Here is a 21,403-nt window from a genome sequence, read left to right as displayed (position 1 = left end):
AATGGATAAAGAAGAAGTGGTACATATATACAATGGAATATTATGCAACCATCAAAAAATGAAATCTTGCCATTTGCAACGATGTGGATGGAACTAGAGGGTATTATGCTAAGTGAAATAAGTCAATCAGAGAAAGACAATTATTATATGATCTCACTGATATGAGGAATTTAAGAAACAAGGCAGAGGATCATAGGGGAAGGGAGGAAAAAAACAAAACGACGAAATCAGAGACAGAGACAAACCATAAGAGACTCAATCTCAGGAAACAAACTGGGAGTTGCTGGAGGGGAGAGGGTGGGGGGATGAGGTGACTGGGTGATGGACACTGGGGAGGGTATGTGTTGTGGTGAGCGCTGTGAGTTGTGTAAGACCTGTACTCCTGGAACAAATAATACATTATATGTTAATAATAAAAAAATTTTTTTTTAAATAATGCACCGATCAACACCCTATACCTGCATTTGGGTGTACATACGTGCTTCTACGTGCATTTTTATTTATTGTGGCAGATTCCCAGACAGGGAACTTCTGAGTCAATGCGTATGAATTCTTCAGAGCTCCTGGTGCACAAAGACACACTCCCCAGAAGAGTGATTCTAACTCCCAAAGCCTCACGCATAAGGATGTCAGCACGTTTGCACTCCAGAGATCAGAGTAAAGGCTCCAGGCTGGGGGTGGGGAGGTGGGCTACTCAAAGGAGGGGGTGACCCTTCATGCAGCCAGACCACCCCAGGGGCTGATGTGCCCTAGGCTACAGGGCTGGCTCTGGCATCTATTAGGCCCACGGTGTGTGTTTTGAATGGCACCCGAGTGAATGAACACTGAACAGTTAAGCTTTCCTTCAGCGCACATTTATTAAGCACTTATTCCTACCAGCACAGAGGCCCTGTCATACTCAGGGGATGTGCAAGAGATTTTACAATTCACCACTCAGCTATCCTGTCGGAGACCACTATATCCCCATTTCACAGATGGGTAAGCAGAAGTCAAGACTACAGCGCGAATTTGTGGTGGAGTCAGGGTTGAGAGCTTCTCGCTCTGTGCACAGTCACCCCGACTCTGGGCTCAGACTCCATGTTGGGGCTTGGAGACGTAAAGATCACTGTCCCCAGGAAGACTTGGACCTCAGGGGAGCAAATCGGGGGCCACTTCACTCTGCCATTCATCTGACAAATACGTATGAAGGGTGTATGGATTAGGTGTCGGAGTTCCAGACTCTGGATACAGTGGTGAGCAAGACAGGTGAGGCCCCTGCTTTCATAGGGATGGGGGAATGAGAGCCGGGAGGAGGAAGGAGAGGCCAGAGGAGAGCAGGCAGGGAAGAAGAAAGGGAGCACATCTGATGGGAACACGAACCATCAGGATCGACCGAGGGAGGCTACCTTCAGGCAGCTCTGTGCTTGGCCGGCCTGAATCCCAGCAGCCTCTGCGGAGCACCTGCTTGGCTGAGAAGAGCAGCCTCTCTGGGCTCGCTCAGAGGAGCCTGGCACTTCATCCACGACACAGCTCTGTCCTTTATTTAGGTGGGGACCTGCCAGCTCTCAACCTGGGGGTGTAGTGAGAGCAGGGTCACTGGTGATCTCGGGAGAGTCCAGGGGCTGAGCCTCGGGGGTCGCTGCTCACAGGGCCGTGCTCAGGGAGTAAGGATACAGCCAGCGCTGCATGTATAAATGTGTCCCTTTTTAAACGTCTATTACGGTTTAGCCCTATATAAAATTAATATGGTGAGTTCAACGGACGTATTTAGTGTATATGAATAGCTATCAGGACAAACACAAATGAGAATAACAATTGACATGCATTCTATGAGAAATACAACTAAGAGTTTAAAGAACGAGCTGTGACTCCCTCTTGGTCCCCAGCTGGTGACGCAGAGGGTTGGGTCCCAGCCGTCACAGGCATAGGGAGCCCAAGGGGGGTCGAGGGGCTGGCGTGGCTGGGCGGGCGGCGGAGCCTCTGGGTCCAGGGCCTTCCCATGAAACCCAGTCCTGCTTTGGGTCTCAGCCAATGGTCCTCTCCACCGGAGCCCTCTCTCCCGGGTGCCACCAAGACCGCGTCCTCGCCTCACGGGCACCTGTCCTGAGACACAGTTCCTCCTGTCTGCTTCCCCAGTGGCCTGCCAAGCTCCGGGAGGTGGGACCCGATCTGCTTATTCTCCTCATGGGATTCCGAGAGCCTTGCACAGGTCCGGCATACAGTGGTGCCTAATAAAAACCTGGCCGCTGACTGATGAATAACAGCCTCTCTCGACTCAAATGGCTGTCACTCCTACGTTGGCTGACAGCCTCTCTGGCCTCTCCTTGCAGCCCCCACGTCCACCTGCCACCTGCGGGGTTCATGGAGGGCCACGGGTCCTCTCCCCCACGCCCCCCCCAGCCAGCGCTCCGGCCACCCCACGGGGCCCACCCTTCTCTAGGGTCTTCCTCTGACCGCCCACAGCGGAAGCAGGACTGTGGTGAGGCCACAGAAACTCTGCTGGTAGCATCTTAGAGAGGGGGGCTCAGGCCAGGGCAGGAAGCTGCACCTTCTCCCGCCCCACGCGCCTGGACTCGGTCTGCAGCCGCCGCCCCTGGGCCCCTGGGCCCCAGAGTTAACCCGTGCTCCAGTCCTCTGTCAGTGGCCACCTCTCAGGGCCCTGCTGGGTTTCTGGGCAGAGGCCCTCCCTCCACTGCCCTGTGCCGTGGGACCTGCTAAGGTCTGGGGCGAGACCTGTGCCCCCTCCCCTCTCTCCTGGGTGGGCCAGGTCAATGGGTATTTGCATCAAATCAGTGGGGGAAAAGGGGACACTGGATGGAGCTTCTGGGCAGGGAAGAGAGAGCAGCCCCAGGTGCACCTGGCCCCACCACCACCCTGCCTGGGGGCCGCTGCCGTCCACCAGGTCTCCACCCAGCACCCCTCCACCCTGTGCCCCTTCTCACGCTTTGCTCCCCTGCTCGCAGTTAGTGTCCCTGTGTTAGTTTCCTATGGTGGCCTTAGCGAGTTGCCACGAACGTAGTAGCCTAAAAGGACACACATTTATTCCCTTCTAGGCCCGGAGGTTGGAAGTCTGACACGGGTCTCCCCGCGCTACCACCAAGGTGTTCACTGTACTCCTGCCTCGTCCAGCTTCCAGAGGTGCCCACATTGGCCTGTGGCCCCGTCCTCTGTCTCCCAAGCCTGCAGTGTGGCATCTTCCAACCTCTCTCTGACCCTCCCAGTTCCCCCTTATGAGGACCCTGGTGATTATACTGGGCGCACTTGGATAATCCAGGATCATCTCTGATCTCAAAATCCTTTTTTTTTTTTTTTTGAAGATTTATTTATTTGAGAGAGGGAGAGAGAGCCCATGGTGGGGAGGGGCAGAGGCAGAGGGAGAGAGAGAATCTCAAGCAGACTCCCCCCTGGGCATGGAGCCCGACGAGGGCTCGATCTCCCGACCCTGAGATCATGACCTGAGCCAAAACCAAGAGTCGGATGCTTAACTTGGTGCACCACCCAGTTGCCCCTGATCTCAAGATCCTTAACCTTAATCATACCTGCAAAGTCTCTTTGTCTCATCAGGTGACATATCCAGAGCCTCACCTAATTGGAGGTTGGTCTCCCGCTATACAGGGAACTCTCTGGAAGGCAAGCATTGTGACCTACTCATCTCAAGCTCTCTCAGCCCCATTGTTAACACAAAAAAGGTGACAAACACGACCCTGTAGAATTAATGAACTGAAGTCAGCAGAAGGGCTCCCCACCAGCTCTTCTTCATCAACCCAATCGCAGAGACCCCCGTGGGGGACAGTGCATTCTCCACAGAGTGAGCCCCCCCTCTGCCCTGCACCTAAGCCAGAGACCACGGCTGGTGTCTGATGGATGCTCTTGCCTCTGAGTGTGGGGACGAGGGTGGGTTCTGGTGCTAGACAGACTCAGAGGTGAATCCTGCTTCACCAAGGTGGGTGAGCACAGTAGAGTCAGGGGGTGAGTATAGTAGAGCTGGGGTGCGTCCTTTAACACACTTGCCTGTAAGTAATGAAGATAATTCATTATCTTCAGTGGAACCAGCAGAATTCTTGCAAGGAGGAAATAAAATCACAGATGATGAAATGTGGTCCAAGACAGTCACTCAGTAATTCCTCATATTCTTTCCTTTTATTGTTCTTGTAGAAATTCAAAACCAGGAGCCTTGCATGCATCTCTTACCCAACTACTTAAGCTGAAGGGAGGGAATGGGGACCCTGGTGTTTCCAGATGTGCGCTTTTATGCGATCAATTAATCAGGTACTCTCTTGCAGGTGCAAGAGACAGCCCCCCCTGCTCCCCAACTTATGTTTAGGCTGAGAGATGCTCCAAGTCTGGCTGGCACTGTCATTGGATCTATCTGGCTCAGGTGTTTGGTGGTTTTGATGGTTTTTTTTTCCTTTGTAAAACAGATTCTATGTTCAAAGTGTCCATAGATGTGAAAACAAGTTTAAACAGCAAAAATCTCATGAATAGAAAACAACAAACAAAAAGGTCAGCCTCGATTGCATTATTTGGAAGTTGGAAAGAGCTGAACAGGAGGACTCATGGTCAGAATGAGGGATGGTGGCTGAGTCACCCCAGAAGCGGGTGGTGAGAGAAGCATCTGGAAGGTCCCTTGGAGAGGCCCCTCCCCACTGAGTGACAACTAGGCTTTCTCATACCAGTGGGCAGGTGCGGTCCTAGCCCCCTGGGAGTGGAACCCTTGGATGAGGTTTCAGCTCAGAGCAGATCTGGGGGTGAAGACCTCTAACTTCACACCCTGCAGAAGAGAGAGGTCCAGGGAGGCAGAACCAGATCCTGGGCATCTTGCTGCTGAGTCACAGGGTGGGGCGGGGGCTGGAGGAGGGGAGAGCTCATTTCCCCAGCAGAGGAGGTGGTCATGGCCAGGTCAGAAAAAAGCCTGTTGGCTTGTTGAAGAGGGGATACCAGGACAGGTCAACTTTCAAGGTCCATGCTGTCCATCAAGGCTGTGCTTCCTGATGGTAACTTTCAGGAGAGCAGGAGCCTTCCCGGTTTCCCGCAGCATCCCCAGGGCCTAGAACAGAGCAGGTGCTCAGAAGATAGAGGGTGAACAAACGAATTCCAGGACCATCAGCCAAGAATTCTGAAGGCACGCTAAGATTCAGCCTAGAGCCAGCACTTCCCAGCTGGGCGGTCAGGGCCCATTTCTTAACCTAACCTGTCCAAGCTCAGGTTTCCCCCAGAAACACAGGGGAAATACCAAACGCTGCCTCGCAGATGGGGGGCGGGCAGCAGGTGCAAAACGCTTTCTGTGGTTGGGGGGCAGGGAGGGAAGTCACCAAATAAAGTCAGATAGCATCCCTGACATTAAAAGCATGCCTACAAAATACTCTATATTATGCATGGATCCGCACATATGAAGTCAAGGATTATAAATGTATGAGCCAGGCTCACCATAGCGGCTGCCTCGGAAGACAAGGGTTAGGGGCAAAGGAGACTGGTTTTGTCTATAATATTTCACTCTAAGAAAAGATGAGCAAACAGGATGAAATATTAAAAAGAGTCTCTTCTGGTCACTGGGCACATGGGCGTCTGTTACTTTTCAGTATTTTTCAACCTCTAACATTAAGAGCAATGTTTTGAGCATTGCAGTGGGTCACAGACGAGGTGGGTTATGATCAGCACTGCGGGCCTGCCGGCTCCCCCGCCCCGGGTCCCCATCTGTTCCTGCCAAGAAGAGAGAGGTTAGATAGATCTCCCCGAAGCAGGGCGTCTCCAGAGGAAGGAAGAGAAAATGTTTTCAAAGGGAAATCTTCAAAGCCTGGTAACCAGAGGTGGCTCTGGCAGACGTTTCCAGAATAATGCCAATGCTTCAGGGGAGGGGACGAGAGAGACAATGGGTGTTTGTTGCTGGAGGCTCTGGGAAGTGGGCTTGCTGGCTTCCTGCTGGATTCCACCAGACCCTCCTCCCATAGAAGGCCATCCATCCGCAGGGCCCCTGGGGCATCCCAGCCACATGGATCTGATGCTCCTGGACTGTGCGTTTCAAAGTTAAACTTATACGAGGGTAGAAACATCCATATTGTCCCCGTCTCCATTGGGTGGTGGCACTCTGGTGCTGCTCAGGGCTGAGACACCTGGCCCTTCTTCCCTCTCTGAGCCTCGCTTACCCAGGAACGGCTCTGATGAGTGATGGCCAAGGCCAAGCTCAGTGCTCAGCCCTCGCCAGATGCTGAGAAAGCCGGGGTCAGGTGTTGACGGTCTTAAAGTGAGAGTCGAGTGGTGAGGGCTGGGAGACAGGCCCTTAGGTAAAGTCCTCACCCAGTGCAATCTGAATTTCAGAGAAACAACAACAAAAAAATTTTTTGCTGTAAGTATATTCCAAATATTTCATTGGACATACTTACAGCAAAAAATCGTACTGAAAAATGATCTGACATTCAAATCTCATTCAAACTGGGCCGCCTGCATTTTTATTTGCTAAATTTGGCAACTCTGTGTGTGGTCACTCTGAGAAAGAGCTATAATTCCAGAGTTTGTGCAAGGGGCCCACTCTCGGTTTTGTGTTTCCAGAGCACGCCATCTGCAGCCCAGGCTCTCTGGGTGACCTAGTTCACTGGAAAATTCCAGGAGGCCTCCAGCCAGCCTACAAACATTATAAAGACAATTTCTCTCCTTACTATCTTCTCGCAGGGTCTCTATGGTCCAAATATAAGGGCTGGATAGACTGGGAGTGCCATCCATCCATTTGTTAGTCATTCAACAAACGCTGAGGGCCTACTCTGCACCTGAAAGTGCTAGATCGACCCTAGGGATGCCCAGGGGAAACCTTGAATGGCTTAACATTTAAAAGGAATACAGACAACCGCACAGCCATAAAATGACATGTCATGCACTTTAACGGAGATAAGAACAAAGCAACAGCTCTCACAGCATGAAGGAGGGCAGGTTGCTGTTAATTCGTTGAACTGGAGAATCAAGCACAAGGCTGAGCCCTGGCTGTGTGCCATGAGCCAGTGACTGACCCTCTCTGGGCCTCCGTTTCGATCTGTCCAATGAGGAGAATAGTGGGAACCACCCTGTGGGATGCTGTGGGGGTGAAGTACCGCATCCTGATTGTAAGGACTCAACGCCCAGGGCCCCTAAATCTAAGTATGGTCCCCACTGACATTGCTGCGTGGGCACAGAGCCAGGCCTGCTCGCCTCTTATGGCCATTGTGGAGTTTTTGTGATTTTCTCCATTTTCCGCCCTGAAGACACAGGCACGTTGAGCTTACTGGGGTTCTCCATCCTGTCTCCAAGCATCGACAGCAAAAGCCCTAGAGAACCCCCCTCTTTGTAGACAGAGGGCAGGGAAGAGGGGCTCCTGGGAGCCAGAGAGTTTGGGGGAATCCCCAATTTCTTTCTCTTTCTCTCTCCGGCTGCCCCTGGGCCAGCCCCAGGTGCTGGATGCACTTCTGTGGCAGTGGTGGGCAGGGGCAGGGGCAGGGAACCTAAATTGCAAGAGAAAACCCTTCTCTCTCTGGCCAGAGGAACTGAAGAAAGGGTCCCCGAGGTCTGAGTTGTGTGGGGAAGTTCCTTTTATCACTTCTCTCTCTCTCTCTCTCTCTCTCTCTCGTCTCCTGCTTTGCCCAGCGGGCATCCTGGCCATGCAGAGCTGTGTGACACACAGGGCAATAAAGCTGACAGAAACACAGACTCTCAGTTGGAGGGTTAGGAAAGAAGGCCCTCGGGAGCCAAGGAATATCCTGGGGGAGAGAGTGCAGAAAGGATCCCCTAATTCTGCATAGAACCTGTGCACATTCTGGGCTTGCTCTGTGCTGTGCATGCATGTGAGTGACCCAAAGAAGTGTCATGAAGCCTTTGAAAAGCCCAGATGCGTCCCTGAGAGGTGCCCGTGCAGGACAGAGCCGAACAGCGTCGCTACGGCGTTACGGTGGGACCGATGCTGGGACCACCGCTTGCAGAAGGCGAGGCAAAAATCTTCTGAATAAAAGAAATCTCCAAATGGTCTCACTGACTCATTCTACCAAACATGTAAGGAAGAATGATACCAGCTCTATACAATCTCTTCCAGAAAATAGAAGACGGAAGGGCATTTTTAGCTCTTTTTATGGAATGCTTCCCAAATCAGGTTAGTGAGGCCAGCACCACTCTGCTATTGAAATCAGAGATATGACAAGAAAAGAAAACGGAGGATCAATATCCTAATTGAACATAGACAAAAAGTAGATTAGAGATATTAGTGAACTGACTCCAGCAATACGTAAAAAGGTAATTTTTTTTTTGGTCTGGGTCAACATTCAAAAATCAGTTAATGTAATTCATTACACTCACAGAAGTGAAAAGAAACAAAACATAATTGTATCCATAGATGCAGAAAAATCATTTGACAAAATTAAACATCCACTCATGGTAAGAATTCTTAGCAAAATAGAAATAGAAGGAAACTCTCTAAGTCTGATAAAGACCACCTACAAAAACAAAAAAAACACCAGCAAAAAACAACTTAAAGCTAACATCATACTTAAAGTATTAAAAAAAAACCAATTGTATGTCTATAGTCAAACAATGAACAATTGGAATTTGTTTTAAAGTTCCATTTACAAGAGCACCAAAAAATGAAAGCACTAAGTATAAATCCAACAAAACATGTACATGATCTGAATGCTGAAAATAGCAAAGTACTGATGAAATTCATAAAGAATAGCTAAATGAACTGAGAGAAGAGTACGGTCATGAACTGATAGATTCAATATTGTGAAGATGTGAATTCTCCCCCAATTGATGTAGAGATTCAATGTAATCCCAATCAAAATTCTAGCCGGTGTGTTTGTAGATAGAGACAAGCCGATTCTAACATATGTATGAAAAACAAAGGACCAAATATAGCCAAGAAAGGACAGAGTTGATGAACTCACAGTAGTACTTCATTTCCAGACTTATTATAAAGCTACAGTTCTCAAGACAGTGTAGCATTTGCAAACAAAGAGATACATAGATCAATGAAACAGAACAGAAGGTCCCGAGACAGATTCACATAAATATGGTCAATTGAGTTTCAAAAAAAATCTCAGAAGAAATTCAGTGAAGAAAGGGTAGTCTTTTCAACAAATGATGCTAGAACACTTGGATACCAATATGCAAAAAATAAAAATAAAAATGTCCCTAGAACCTGATCTCTTATATAAAAATTACCCAAAAAACCCCACCCTCATGCCTTACACAAAAATTAACTCAAAATGGATCACAGATCTAAATGTAAACATAAATGTATAATACTTTCAGAAAAATACAGAGGAGAAGAATTTCTGCGACCTTGAGTTAGGTAGGCAAAGAGTTCTCAGATCCAACACCAAAAGTGCAATCCATACAAGAAAGCATCGGGGACCCGGATTTCATCAAAATTAGAAACTATTCCTCTGCTAAAGGCACTGATAAGAGAACGAAAAGACAAGCCATCAACTGGAAGAAAATATTTACAAAATCACAGGTACAATATCTGACAAGGGACTTGTAACTTAATTATATAAAGAACTCTGAAAAATCAACAACAGGAAAACAACCCACTTTGAGAAATGAGCAAAAGCTCTGAACGGTCACTGAACAGGAGATATGCAGAAGGCAGCACGACACATGAAAAGATGTTCAACATTAGGGAAATGTAAAATAAAACCATCATGAGATACCACTGTACACCTACTAAAATGGTTAATTAATTAATTTATTTTTTAAGATCATTACTTAGTTCTGGCGAGAGTGTGGAACAGCTTGAATACAAAGCAGGTGGGAAAGTAAAATGGTACAGCCGTTCTGGAAAATTTGGCAGTTTCTTATAAGCATACATTTGCCAAACAACCTGGAAATCCTGGTCCTATGTATTTGCCCCCAAAGAAATGAAAACTTACATTCATAGAAAAATCTGTGCAAATGTTTAGAATAGCTTTATTCGTAACTGCCCCAAACTGGAAGCAATGCAAATGTCTTTCAACAGCCCAGAAAAACACAAAACCAAAAAACGGTGGTACAATCACACAGTAAAAGACTACTCAGCACTAAAAATAGATCAGCTCTTGATGGACACCAATGTGGGGAAATCTCAAGCGCATGAATAAGCCAGACAGAAAAGGCTTCGCGCTGTGTGATTCCATTCCCGTGATGTTCTGGAGGAGGCAGGACGACAGGCTGACCTCGGGAGCGGGGTGACGGCAAGGGCAGCTGGAGGAAGTGTCTGGGGTGAGGGAAGGCTCTAAATCGTGATGGTGGTTGTGGTCACAGGCGTCTGTGCATTTGTGGGAACTTACAGAGCTGTATGTATGCCCCAGAGAGTGTGCACATTAGAAAGGAAATCAAAGCACACCTCATAGGCTACTGCTGCTTCTGCAGCCCCTGGGATCCATGCGGTGCTCTCCACGCCCTGGGAGGCAGGGGGCAGGCAGGGGGGGGACACTGGCATTCCCACTGCACGGGCCAGAGCTGAGGCCCCCTGCAGAGCCAGGCTGGTGAGGGTGGGCCCCCATCCTGAGTCAGGTCCTAAAGCCTGGGCTCTTTCCACGGACCCCAGATTTTCCTGTGTGTATGGCCAAGGCAGGTAGGGAAACTGAGGCACGTGGTCCACTGCAGAGGTCACTGTGACATCTCCAAAGGCCGGCTGAGGGCTTAGGACCCTGATGTGAAGAAATACTATGCACCCTGCCCATTTGGCCTCCTAGTGGCTGTTCTTACTTTTCCCTGACCCGGAGGCCGGCCGAGACCTCCATGTACCCAAATTCCACCCAACTTTCCAGGCCCAGCTACTATTTCTGGAACCTTCCCTTGAAGTTTCAACTTCCTTTGGTTCTCAAAGCATTTTATCTGTAGCTGTCCTATCATCTCCCCAATGCCAGAGCACTGTGTACTGCATCCATAAGATATGGTGTGCGTACACGGACACACACACACACACGCATGCACGCACGCATGTGCGCACACGAGTGCACGCGCTGCATGCTGCCTGAGGTTCATAAATGCCTTGGAGAGTTTCCTACTCTCTCTGTGCCCCCTGCAGTGCCCAGGCTTTTCATGCAGAGTCACTTTAACAGGAAGGAAAGAAGGAAGGAAGGAGGGAAGGAAAGAAGGAAATTTGAATTCAAGGGCTGGCACCCAAATCCTGCCGCTTCAGTTAGCACATAACATCGGTAAGAAAAACATTTATTTATTTTATTTTTTTAATTTTAATTTTTATTTATTTTTTTAAAGATTTTATTTATTTATTTGAGAGAGAGAATAAGAGACAGAGAGCATGAGAGGGAGGAGGGTCAGAGGGAGAAGCAGACTCCCTGCTGAGCAAGGAGCCCAATGAGGGATTCGATCCTGGGACTCCAGGATCATGACCTGAGCCGAAGGCAGTCGCTTAACCAACTGAGCCACCCAGGCGCCCAAGGAAAACATTTCTGATCAAGGGATGTGACAGTCATGTGAAAGATCTTCAGAGCGGGAGCCACGGTCCATCCCCTGTCCCCTGGGGCTGGTCTCCCGCTGGACGTTTGGGGCTGTCATTCCCATAGGTGTGGAGCACAGCTCCCCAAGGTTGAGTGGTGCCACCTCCCAGGGCTGGCTACAGGGCTGGGTCAACAGGCTTCCCCCCCACCCCGGCCCCACCAGGAGGCAGGACGTGGGCTGTGGCCAGTTGGCCGAAGGCTGGGATCCCCACTGGGCAGTGTGGGGAGTGTTAATGGCTTAGGTGGAGTGATTGCAGCAGATGATGGAGCTCAGGACACTGGGGTCTATGCCGCCAGGTCCAGGGAAAGGCTGAAGGGGTTTGTGAGGAAGTCCCTTTACGATGCAGGCATGGAGGCCACATGATCACTGGAAGGAAAGGAAGCAAAGGACCTCACAAAACAGACTGCACACCCAACAGATGTGCAAATGCGTGTTCACAAAAACACTTGTACACACACATCCATACGGCATTACGCGGAATAGCCCCAAGCTGGAAACAGCGCAGTTGCCCATCAATAGTAGAATGGATATGTCAACTGGGGCGTATTCACACAACGGAATCCTACACAACGGGAATCATGAGCCACAGGTATACACCAGAGCATGGATGGATCTCACAAACACAGTGATGACCCAAAAAACCCAGACGCAAATAAGAACATACTATGTGATTCCATTTATTTCAGCGGGTCTCAACTGGGAGTAATTCTGCACCCCCAGGGGACTTTTGGCGATGTCTGGAGGCATTTTTGATTGTCACAACCGAGGGGGGAGGACGTGCTACTGGCACCTAGTGGGTGGAGACCAGGGATGCTGCTGAGCATCCTGTGGCACACGGGACAGCCCCTGACAACACAGAATGATCCAGTCCCAATCTCAATAGCGTGTCGATTGAGAAATCCTGATTTCTATAAAGGTCAAAACCAGGAAAAACTAATATCTGGTGTCAGATTCAGCCTATGGTTGCTGCCGGAGGGGTGAAGGCTGGGAAGAGGGACACAAGGAGGTTTCAGAGTAGAAGGCTAGCTATATTCTGATCTGGGCGCTGGTTACATGCGCTCACTTGGAACACACACATTAAGCTGTGCACGGTCCTGTGTGTCTGTCCTGCTTCAAACGTTGTCCTTTAAGAAGATGGACGGAACAGCCAGGCACAGGAATCTTGAATTTGACTGTTGAGATGGAACCTCTACGAGACTATCCACACCTTATGGGATGTTGCTTCCCCTTTCCAGCACATTAGGCAATGCTCAGAGTGAGCTCGCCTGTCTGCAAACTGCAGACCAGAGTGTCTCGATGTGGCCCTCATTACCCCACACTTCTTGAGCTGCCTGCAGGGATGGGGGAGAGATTAAGGTGACCCAGGGGCATCCTGAGGGCAGAGGCCACAGCAGGATGTAAGGCGTGCAACTTCGTCCCCAGCACACCTTCAGTTTGGACCTTAGGATGGCCAATGGCACAGTTGGGGCGCTTTCCTTCATGCCTTCAACAAAACGGACGCAGAATCTGCCTCTGGAAAGAGGTAAGGACTTTGCCCAGGGTCAGTCCCTCAGCTGTCAAAGGACAGGAATTGGAAGGTGTGTGTGAGCATGTGAGCTTGTAAGTATGTGTGTGTGAGAGGGAGAGGAGAGAGAGGGAATGTACGAACGAGAGAATTCACGTGCGCAGGGGAATAAAACTGTGATCCACACACCAGCTCAAACTTGGAACCTGGGTCTATTGGTGACATGCCATAGATGTCTCCTCCTCCCGGAGGCCTTGCATTTCTGCAAATACAGTTTACATTTTACCTGCCCCAGGCTTCTCCAGGGGGGAGACGGGAGAGGCTCCAGTGGTAGAGAGAGCAGAGTGAGGACATGATCGGTAACCGGCTCCAGAGGGAGAAGGTGGGCTGCGTCCCTCTCCAGTGACCCAGCAAAACAGCAGCTGTCCATGCTTCATGGGACACGAACAGGGAAATCAGTTATTTTAAAAGTAAATGACCAGGTGAAGACTATAGGGTTCTGGGCACCTAGAGTTTAATCACCAAGGTAAATGGAGAATCCTCGAAGGACACCCAGAATGCCCTCCACATGGAAAACCCTTCTTTGGTCAAAGGGCCCACACCTCCTGGGCTCCTGGAGGCATTTCAGTCAATCCTCCTGGCTCAGGACAGAAGGCTCTGGGGCATGGAGTCTTACGTGGAATCAGGACTACATCTTGCTCTGTGAGTTTCCTCCCTGGGACCTGGGAATGTGCTGGAAGAAATGCTAATGAGCACAGGCGTGAAGACTTCTTCTTGATGGAGGTTTGTATCAAGGGTCCCATGTCAACTTCCAGGTTGTAAACACAAAGGTCAGCATGGCACATGCTGGGAAGAAGGACCCCCAAATAAAGGGAGCCTTTCTCTCTAAAACGATTAACATTTATACCCTCTACAACGTAAGAGAGGCAGCATTTCAAGGAGCCCAGCTCAACATCCTCAGTGCCCTTGACCTCCACCTCATGCCTGATTCATGAAGTCACAGTCAGTCATCAGCCTCTGAGCCCCGGGCCTTCGAGGACAGTGAAGGGGGCTGAAACCGTCAAAAGCCACCCAAATGCCCAGGCCAGTTGCCCTGGCCCCATGGGGGTCACCACGTGTCCCTCTCATGTCACCTTGCTTCTTGCCCATCCCATACTTGCCCTGGTTAGAGAGAGTGCCTCTCAGGGAGGTGGAATTTCCCCATCTTACAGATGGTAAAACCAAGGCTTCAATAGATTAGACATTCCCGAAGTTCCAGAGGCTGAATTCAAACTGCCTATTACAGGGTTCCTGGTAACATTCCAGGATGATTATTATGGAAATCAACAGTCTGAGTATTAGGGGGTTTGCAGCAATATGACAGGATGATTCTTATGGAAATGAACAGTCTCTACTATGTCCCCGTGCTCAGCGGCTGGAACATAGAAGGTGTAAAGTTGGCAAGGTGTCAGCGGACAGAAACCTACAGAAGCCTTGCTGAGGAACGCACTCAGGGCCTGCCTAACCTCTGCACGGCCGTGCTGACCAGCTGGTGCTCCTGACACCATCCACATGCTTGTTCTCCTGGAGGCAGAAAGCAAGAGTGCAAACAGACCCTGCTTTGGTCTCATTCGGAGGTGGGAAATCCATTTCTCCCCCCTCCCCTCCCAAGAGGGTATCAGCAAGGGGTTCTGCCTCCTATAGATGTTGAAGCTACAGACCCGACTCCATGCCGGCCTCTGCAGTGAGTGCCCCGACCCCTGGTCCCGGGCATCAGGCATCCCACCTACGATCACTCCACTGAGCATCCCGCCCACACCCCAAACCCTGAGAGCCTTGTCATGAAGTCACCCAGCCCCGAGCTACTTTGGGACGCTGTCCCACAGAGAACTGGCCTCCAACTTGGCTATTTTGTTGAAAGAGCACAAGAAAAAAGGCAGCTCTGCCCTTTCATCAAATTGACAACACACGACCAGCCGCCCATCTGGCCGTGTCTTTCTTCACGTTGGCTGTAGTTAAGGGCGACGCAGCCGCCCCATGTCCATACTTGCCACCGTGTTGGCTACGGTTCACGTGCTGAAGAGTTCTTAATGAAAAACAGCGTAGGAAATAAAAATAAAAGCTAATATTTATGGAGAGCCGGCTCCACACCAGGGACGTGTTGGGCCCTTGAAGGGCACGATCGCATTTTATTACCAACAGCCCCATGAGGTGGGGGCCACCCCACGCCTGCGGACAGGGGAAGAAAGGAAGGCACACGGTGGTAAAAGGAGGATGGAGAGGCATCACCCCATAATCCTCTCTGTGGCCACACTGAGTGGACACCCCCGTGAGCCAGCACTGTGCCGGACAAGGAGAGACACTTCTCTTGCTGTACGTCTAAACTGGCCAGGAAGGCAGAGGTCACACCCGTGACATTCGCCAATGTGATGGGGCACCGTGACATCAGGACCAGTGCTAAGTGCACGCAGAGAGCTTCTAGAGTGAGGTCTGTGTTTATTTCGGTGCCTCCCCCAGGAGCACGGAGCCACTGTGACATCAGTCCTTCAGCAGCCAGAGGTGGCAATGGGTCAGGTCCCATGCCCTCAGGGACCACACTGCCCGCCTCTTCTGTACCGGATGTGCTGGGTGTCTTCATGCGGCCACCTCCCTGCTCAGGCGGCGGACTCTGCTGCTTGCTGGATTGTCCCCCCACTGCCTGAGGCTCCTCTCCTGAGCCTCTCCTGAGCCGGATGGTGGGAATGAGCAGTAACTCCCAAAACAGGGCTGCTCTGGATGCTGTCACTTCATGGTATCACCTCAATCTCACCCCAGCCCAGCAGGAGGTGGGTGACTGGGGGCTCAGAGGGGTGCAGTCATTTCCCCGGACTTGCACAGTTACAAGGAATTGGTCAGGAATCAAAATCCACACCTGCCAACTCCTAACCATTGTCGTCACTCTAGGCTGAATTATGGCTTTCTCCACCGGGGTCCCATACTAATTTGTTCCTACAACTGATAAAACATTTAATACATTGCCTTATATTTATTACATCAAATTTATTATATTATCATTTTATATTATGTTACATTATATTATATTAAGGTTAGCTGTGCACGTGCATTATGTGCCCTTATGTTATGTTACATTACATTATGGTTAGCTGTATACTAACGTTATTTTGTTGCAGTAGGTGATGCTATGTTAGATTACATTATAATATAGTTAGCTATGTACTAAGATTACATTATAGTACATTGTTAAGTCATGTTATATTACATTGTATTACAATTAGCTGAGTATTGATCTATCTTTCTTAGGGAGTGTGAGCTTCTTAAGAACAAGAACTAATTTCCCTTTGAATTCCCAGTGTCTAGCATGTCAACTCGCATAGAGCATTTTATTTAAAAAAATCTGCTCAATTAGTTGCTGTGCGTTGTACTATTTGATAGAATATCTGCATGGCAGATGAGGTGGTTCTATGACTGAACATAAGTAGACCCAGGAAAAACCTAGGACCCAGGAAAACAAGGATATTTTTGGTAAGCCTCAGAGCACTACGGAATTAAGAGGAAAAAGTAAATTCACCACTTTTGAAACCGTTGCCATAGAAACTCAGTACAGAGAAAACGCTGGCTTGGTCAGAACATACATCATCTTTGATTATCAATAATGGAGGGAACACTTGCCCTGGGGGACAGAAATGCCAGGCAGTGGTGGTCCAGGACTCCCAGGACCTTGTCCTCCAAGGGCGTCCATGGTCCTCAGTGAGCATCTGGGGGCCAATGCTTGTTTTTAGGACACTGGCTGAGAACCTCGAGAAGAAGAAGCCAAGACCAGGTGGGGATGCCACCCTCCCTGGTTGTACCTGATGGCCTCTCTAAGGCCTGGGCTCCCTGGGGTGGAGTGGTCGTCGTGCCCCTGTTGATTCAGCTATGAGAAATTCCTATCCGTCGCTGGGTCACTGGGTATAAACAGTTGAGCTGGCAAAAGCTGTTATAAATTAGTACCTCTTCCGCCCCAACTCATTCATGGATATCTTTGGAATGATTCAGTAGAATCAGGGGGACCAGTCCCTTGTGTGGGCCCACATCCTCCTGATCATACTAAATTCCCTTTCCCTGAGTGGAGTGGAGTTTCAAGGCCTTGGGGTGAAGGCTGGGAAATTTGTTTGTTCAACTGTTCATTGTTTCATTGGCCGGACAAAGTGTCTACTACATGCCAGGGAGACTGGCTGGAAGCCAGAGGCGCAAAGAGAAAAACCATGTGCTCTTTACCTTAGAGGAAGAGAGAGAAAGAAAGGAAAAGAGAGAAGGAGGAGAGAGAGAGCGGGAGGGAGAGAGGGTAGAGAACAGAACTAACAAATGAAATTAATTAGAACACAGCATTGCTCCTTGTCCTCAAGTGCGTGCGCCCTGGAGGGAAGGGAGGCTGGGGCCATGACCTACCCAGCATGCTTACCTCCCTAAGTGGACCCTTTTGGATCTTAAAAAGAAAAAAAAAAAGGAAAGACCTCATTTGAAAGTATTCTTGCCGTAAGTGGAGGGTGACTATCGCAATAAGGAAAATGTTTGGATCATTTTTTAATCTCCTTTCCTCTGTACCACAAAATCATTTTTGGTAGTCACTGTGGCATGAGACAAATAACAAGAACCAAAGGCCGGACGCTCTCCACTGGAGGTGCCCATCGGGACCTCCAGGGGAGCATTTTTAAAACACCAATCTCCTCCCACCGATGACGTTCCTGGTGAATCTGCCCTGCCCTTTCTCCCCAGGGACACCTGTGTCAGCAGGAAGAAGAGACAAGACACAAGGGGAGGAATGACTAGTGTCCTAAGAAGCTTCCAGAAGGCTTCCATGAAGGGGTGCCCCTTGAGAGGGGTCCTGATAGATGTACAGAGAGCCTGTCAGGCAGAGAAAAGGGGTTGTTTGTCCACTACTTGCTGATATTGTGAGTCGGGAGCTGGTGAGCAGCAATTTCTCCCCATCTTTTGTTGGCTGCACTGGTTACTGTCTCAGAAAGCTGGTCATTGTTGATGCAAGCCAGCTCAGAACACAGGAGGTGCGTTCACTGGTGTTTCTTTTGTTTGTTTGTTCGTTTAAGATTTATTTATTTACTTGAGAGAGAGAGCAGGGGGAGGGGCAGAGGGACAGGGAGAGGGAGAGAGAATCCCAAGCAGACTCCCTGCTGAGCGAGGAACCTGACGCGGGACTCGATCCCAGGACCCTGAGATCATGACCTGAGCCGAAATCAAGAGTCAGATGCTCAACCGACTGAGCCTCCCGGGCACCGCTGCACTCACAGGTGTTTCTGCAAGCCCAGCCGGGTCAGAAGCCAGAGGAAGACTCTCCCCTATCCGTGTTCGGGAAACCATGTCACAGCCCCCTGCCTGTCCATGGGAGGGAAATCCAGCCCGGTGTGTTGTAAAGAAAACAGGGCCAGAGAAAAAAAGAAGGCTGGCTCCCTGGGCAGTCCCTGCCAGAGAGAAAGGCTGGTCCACGGAGCTGGCACTGAAACAGTCCCAGTGTGGAAAAAGGCAAGTGCCAGGAAAGCAAATAAAGACTGGGCCAGGACTCTCATGATTCCTCAAGAGGACCTCACAGTCCTGTTCCTCAGGTCAAGAGGGCTTTTAAAGAAGAACATGATTCCTCTGGCAGCTGACAATCCCCTTCTTGACCTGTTCCTGAGCACAAGCATCTGCCATCAGGGGCTTGGCCAAGGGCAAGGAGAGCAGAGAGCTTACTCACAGCTGCAAATCAGCAGCTGCTGAAAAACCTCTCTGGCCTCAGCTTCCAAACCTCAGACATGCCATGATGATCCCGACCTCCTCCACCTCCTAGAGATTTTGCAAGGGTCAAATGAAAAGATTTTTCCTCCTATGTGATAAAAATCAGAGTTTTACCATGTGCTGATATTTGTTTTATGATTCAGGACCGTGAAGACCTGAGTTGTCACCTTAGATCCTGAGTGCACATGGCAGGTACTCACCATATGCTCCCAGGCTTGTTGGGCTAAATTGAGTCTGTATTATGATCCACAGGAAATCTGCCTGTTGGAGAGAAATCATCTCAGAAACAAGGCTATATTCTTCCCAAGAGTATTTAGGGCTAACGAGGCTCAGGGTGCCCCAGAAAGGATGAGCAAAGAAAATACTCCAATCCTCTGCTGAAAAACTCCAGTCCAGTTTCAGCTGAAAAGTTTGGAAAAGGGATGTGGGCCTGTCCCCTGGGTAGTCTGGCAAGGATGGCACTCAGAAAAGTGGTCTTGAAGGTACCTGATGGTTACCAGCAGCTAGCAGGGCACTGGGGAGGAGGCATTTTCTCTAAGAAGAGGTAAAAAATACCTCCTTTCCAAGTGATAATAACAGTCCCAGTGTTGTAAATGATTAACGTAGAGATGCACGTGGGGGGCCGTAACCTCAATGTCTGCTTTTGCAAAAGGCAGGGAAGAAAGAAGAGGGGATAAAGGAGAGGGTAATAGAAAGATCCACTGGTCCTTTGGCTTTTCTTCCTTCTTTCCTTCCTCCCCTCCTTCGTTGTTTCCTTCCTCCCTCCCTCCTTCCCTTCCTTCCTCCCTTCCTGACGGACTGGGAGCAATCAGCAGCTATGATGCTCGTCACACGGTTGAAGTGGGCAGAGGGCTGGGGGCTCAGGCCGCTCCCTCTGTGGTCATGGACACACTACTTCACCCCGAGCCCACCTTCTTCGTCTGACCCAGGAGACAACAGTCCAGCTGCCAGATGGGAGGAGGGAGGGCAGCTTCAGAGACAGCGGGCACATACAGCAGGTGCTTGGTAAGCGCAGTGACTTTCTGAGAAAAGCTGCGAGCAGATAAGTTGCCTGCAAGGGCTTCTGACTTCAAAACATGCTGAAGGCTTAGGGCAGATGGATAGAGGATTTCTCTTCGGGAAGTTTGATTAACTCATTAGGGAGGGATGTGGTTACCAAGATAGAAAACCAAGCATTAGAATAATCATCCCATTGAGGATGATGCTGAGGTGTTTATTTCTTTAAATCTCGCTCAGCCAGGACGCCTGGGTGGCTCAGTCGGTTAAGTGTCTGTCTTCAGCTCAGGTCATGATCTCAGGGTCCTAGGATCGAGCCCAGCATTGAGCTCCCTGCTCAGCGGGGAGTTGGCTTCTCCCTCTGCTCCTCCCCCACTCCCCGACTCCTGCACTCTCTCTCTCTCAAATAAATAAATAAAATCTTTACAAAAATAAATAAGTCTTGCTCAGCCAAAGGCATCATCTCTTACATACTGGTTATACGGCCACTAACGAGTTCTACTGGAAAGAAAATACAGTAAATTCAACACATACACACCCTGCCCCTACTTTCTGCTGTCGCCAGGTGTTCACCATGCCCAGCCCCAGCAATCACACTGGGCTCTCCTGGTGGCCGCCTTCGCTGCTTGGCAAACACTTGAACAAGAGCAAGTGGCTGCCCGCGTGAACTTACGGACGGTAACAGGGGGCGACCACACACGTGCCCGGAGGCAAAAGTCACAGCACACCCCCACTACTCCCACGGGGAGAAGTGCAGGGACCGGGAGCTGGGCCTTCAGTGTCCCACGTCTGGTGTGGCTACCAGGGAGCTGTGTGACCGGGGTCCGATCCCTCACCCTCTCTGAGCCTTCCTCTTTTCGAAAATCTGCACAGAGAACCCCCTCACTGGGAACCGTGAGGGCTTCGTGGGCTGACAGGTGTAAAGTCCTTAAGCTCAGTGCGTGGCACATGGTGTTCAGCGCAGGGCCTGGCACCAGGTGGATAATAATTTAAGAAGCTACCATATTCCTTAATGTTTCCTAGTAGTAATAGTAGTCGGTGGTGGTGGCAGCGTCTTTATTTTTACTACTTTAAGATGGTGCATGCTCTGCAAAGAACATTTGCAAACTCTGGGGTTAGGAGTTCAAAATGTTCCTTGCAACTCAAAAGTGTGTAGCAAGTAAGCAATGAAGGGAAGGGTTGGGAGGGGACTCAAGGCACCCAACCAGGTCAGGGATGCCTGCAATGGTCTAGGAGAGGTGGGCTGGCTGGGCCGCAGGAATTTGCAGACAGGTGTTTCTGTGTTAAGAAACACCGCGCCCCGCTCGGGGCCCCCAGGTTAAGGAGTACTCTGCACTTTACACTGTATACGACAGGTGTGCTTGGCACGGCGGTGGATCGCAAGGATGCCCGAACGCAGACCTTCAAGGGCCCCTCTGCCACTCGCTCATTGTATGACTTGGGCAAGCGACATAGCCCCTGGGCCTCAGTTTTATAATCTGTAGAATGGAAATGATGATAGGAGCACTTCCTGCACCATGCTGTTGTGCAGATTAGCACATACACAGTGCACGCACAGTTTTGTTTTTGTTGGACAAATGTCGGGTTGCACCATTATCACTACTGTTTTATGTGCAAAGCTGTTTACACACATTAGCACATCCAGTGTTGAAAACGGACCAGCCCAGCAGGTATTGAGCCTGTTTTCAGACATGCAGATGGACTCAGAGAGTTATGATTTGC

At 49.9% G+C, this 21,403-nt stretch overlaps 1 protein-coding gene across 1 annotated transcript in view; it reads right to left on the bottom strand.

The window, feature by feature from the left end:
• The window catches only part of C8H14orf132 (chromosome 8 C14orf132 homolog), a 54,571-nt gene that overhangs the window by 8,641 nt on the left and 24,527 nt on the right, over positions 1–21,403 (bottom strand). The window lies entirely within an intron of this gene.

The sequence above is a fragment of the Halichoerus grypus genome, chromosome 8 (genome assembly GCF_964656455.1).
Source record: "Halichoerus grypus chromosome 8, mHalGry1.hap1.1, whole genome shotgun sequence".
Taxonomy (NCBI): domain Eukaryota; kingdom Metazoa; phylum Chordata; class Mammalia; order Carnivora; family Phocidae; genus Halichoerus; species Halichoerus grypus.
Note: the sequence above shows the minus strand (reverse complement) of the source record. Positions and strands in the feature narration are given on the sequence as shown.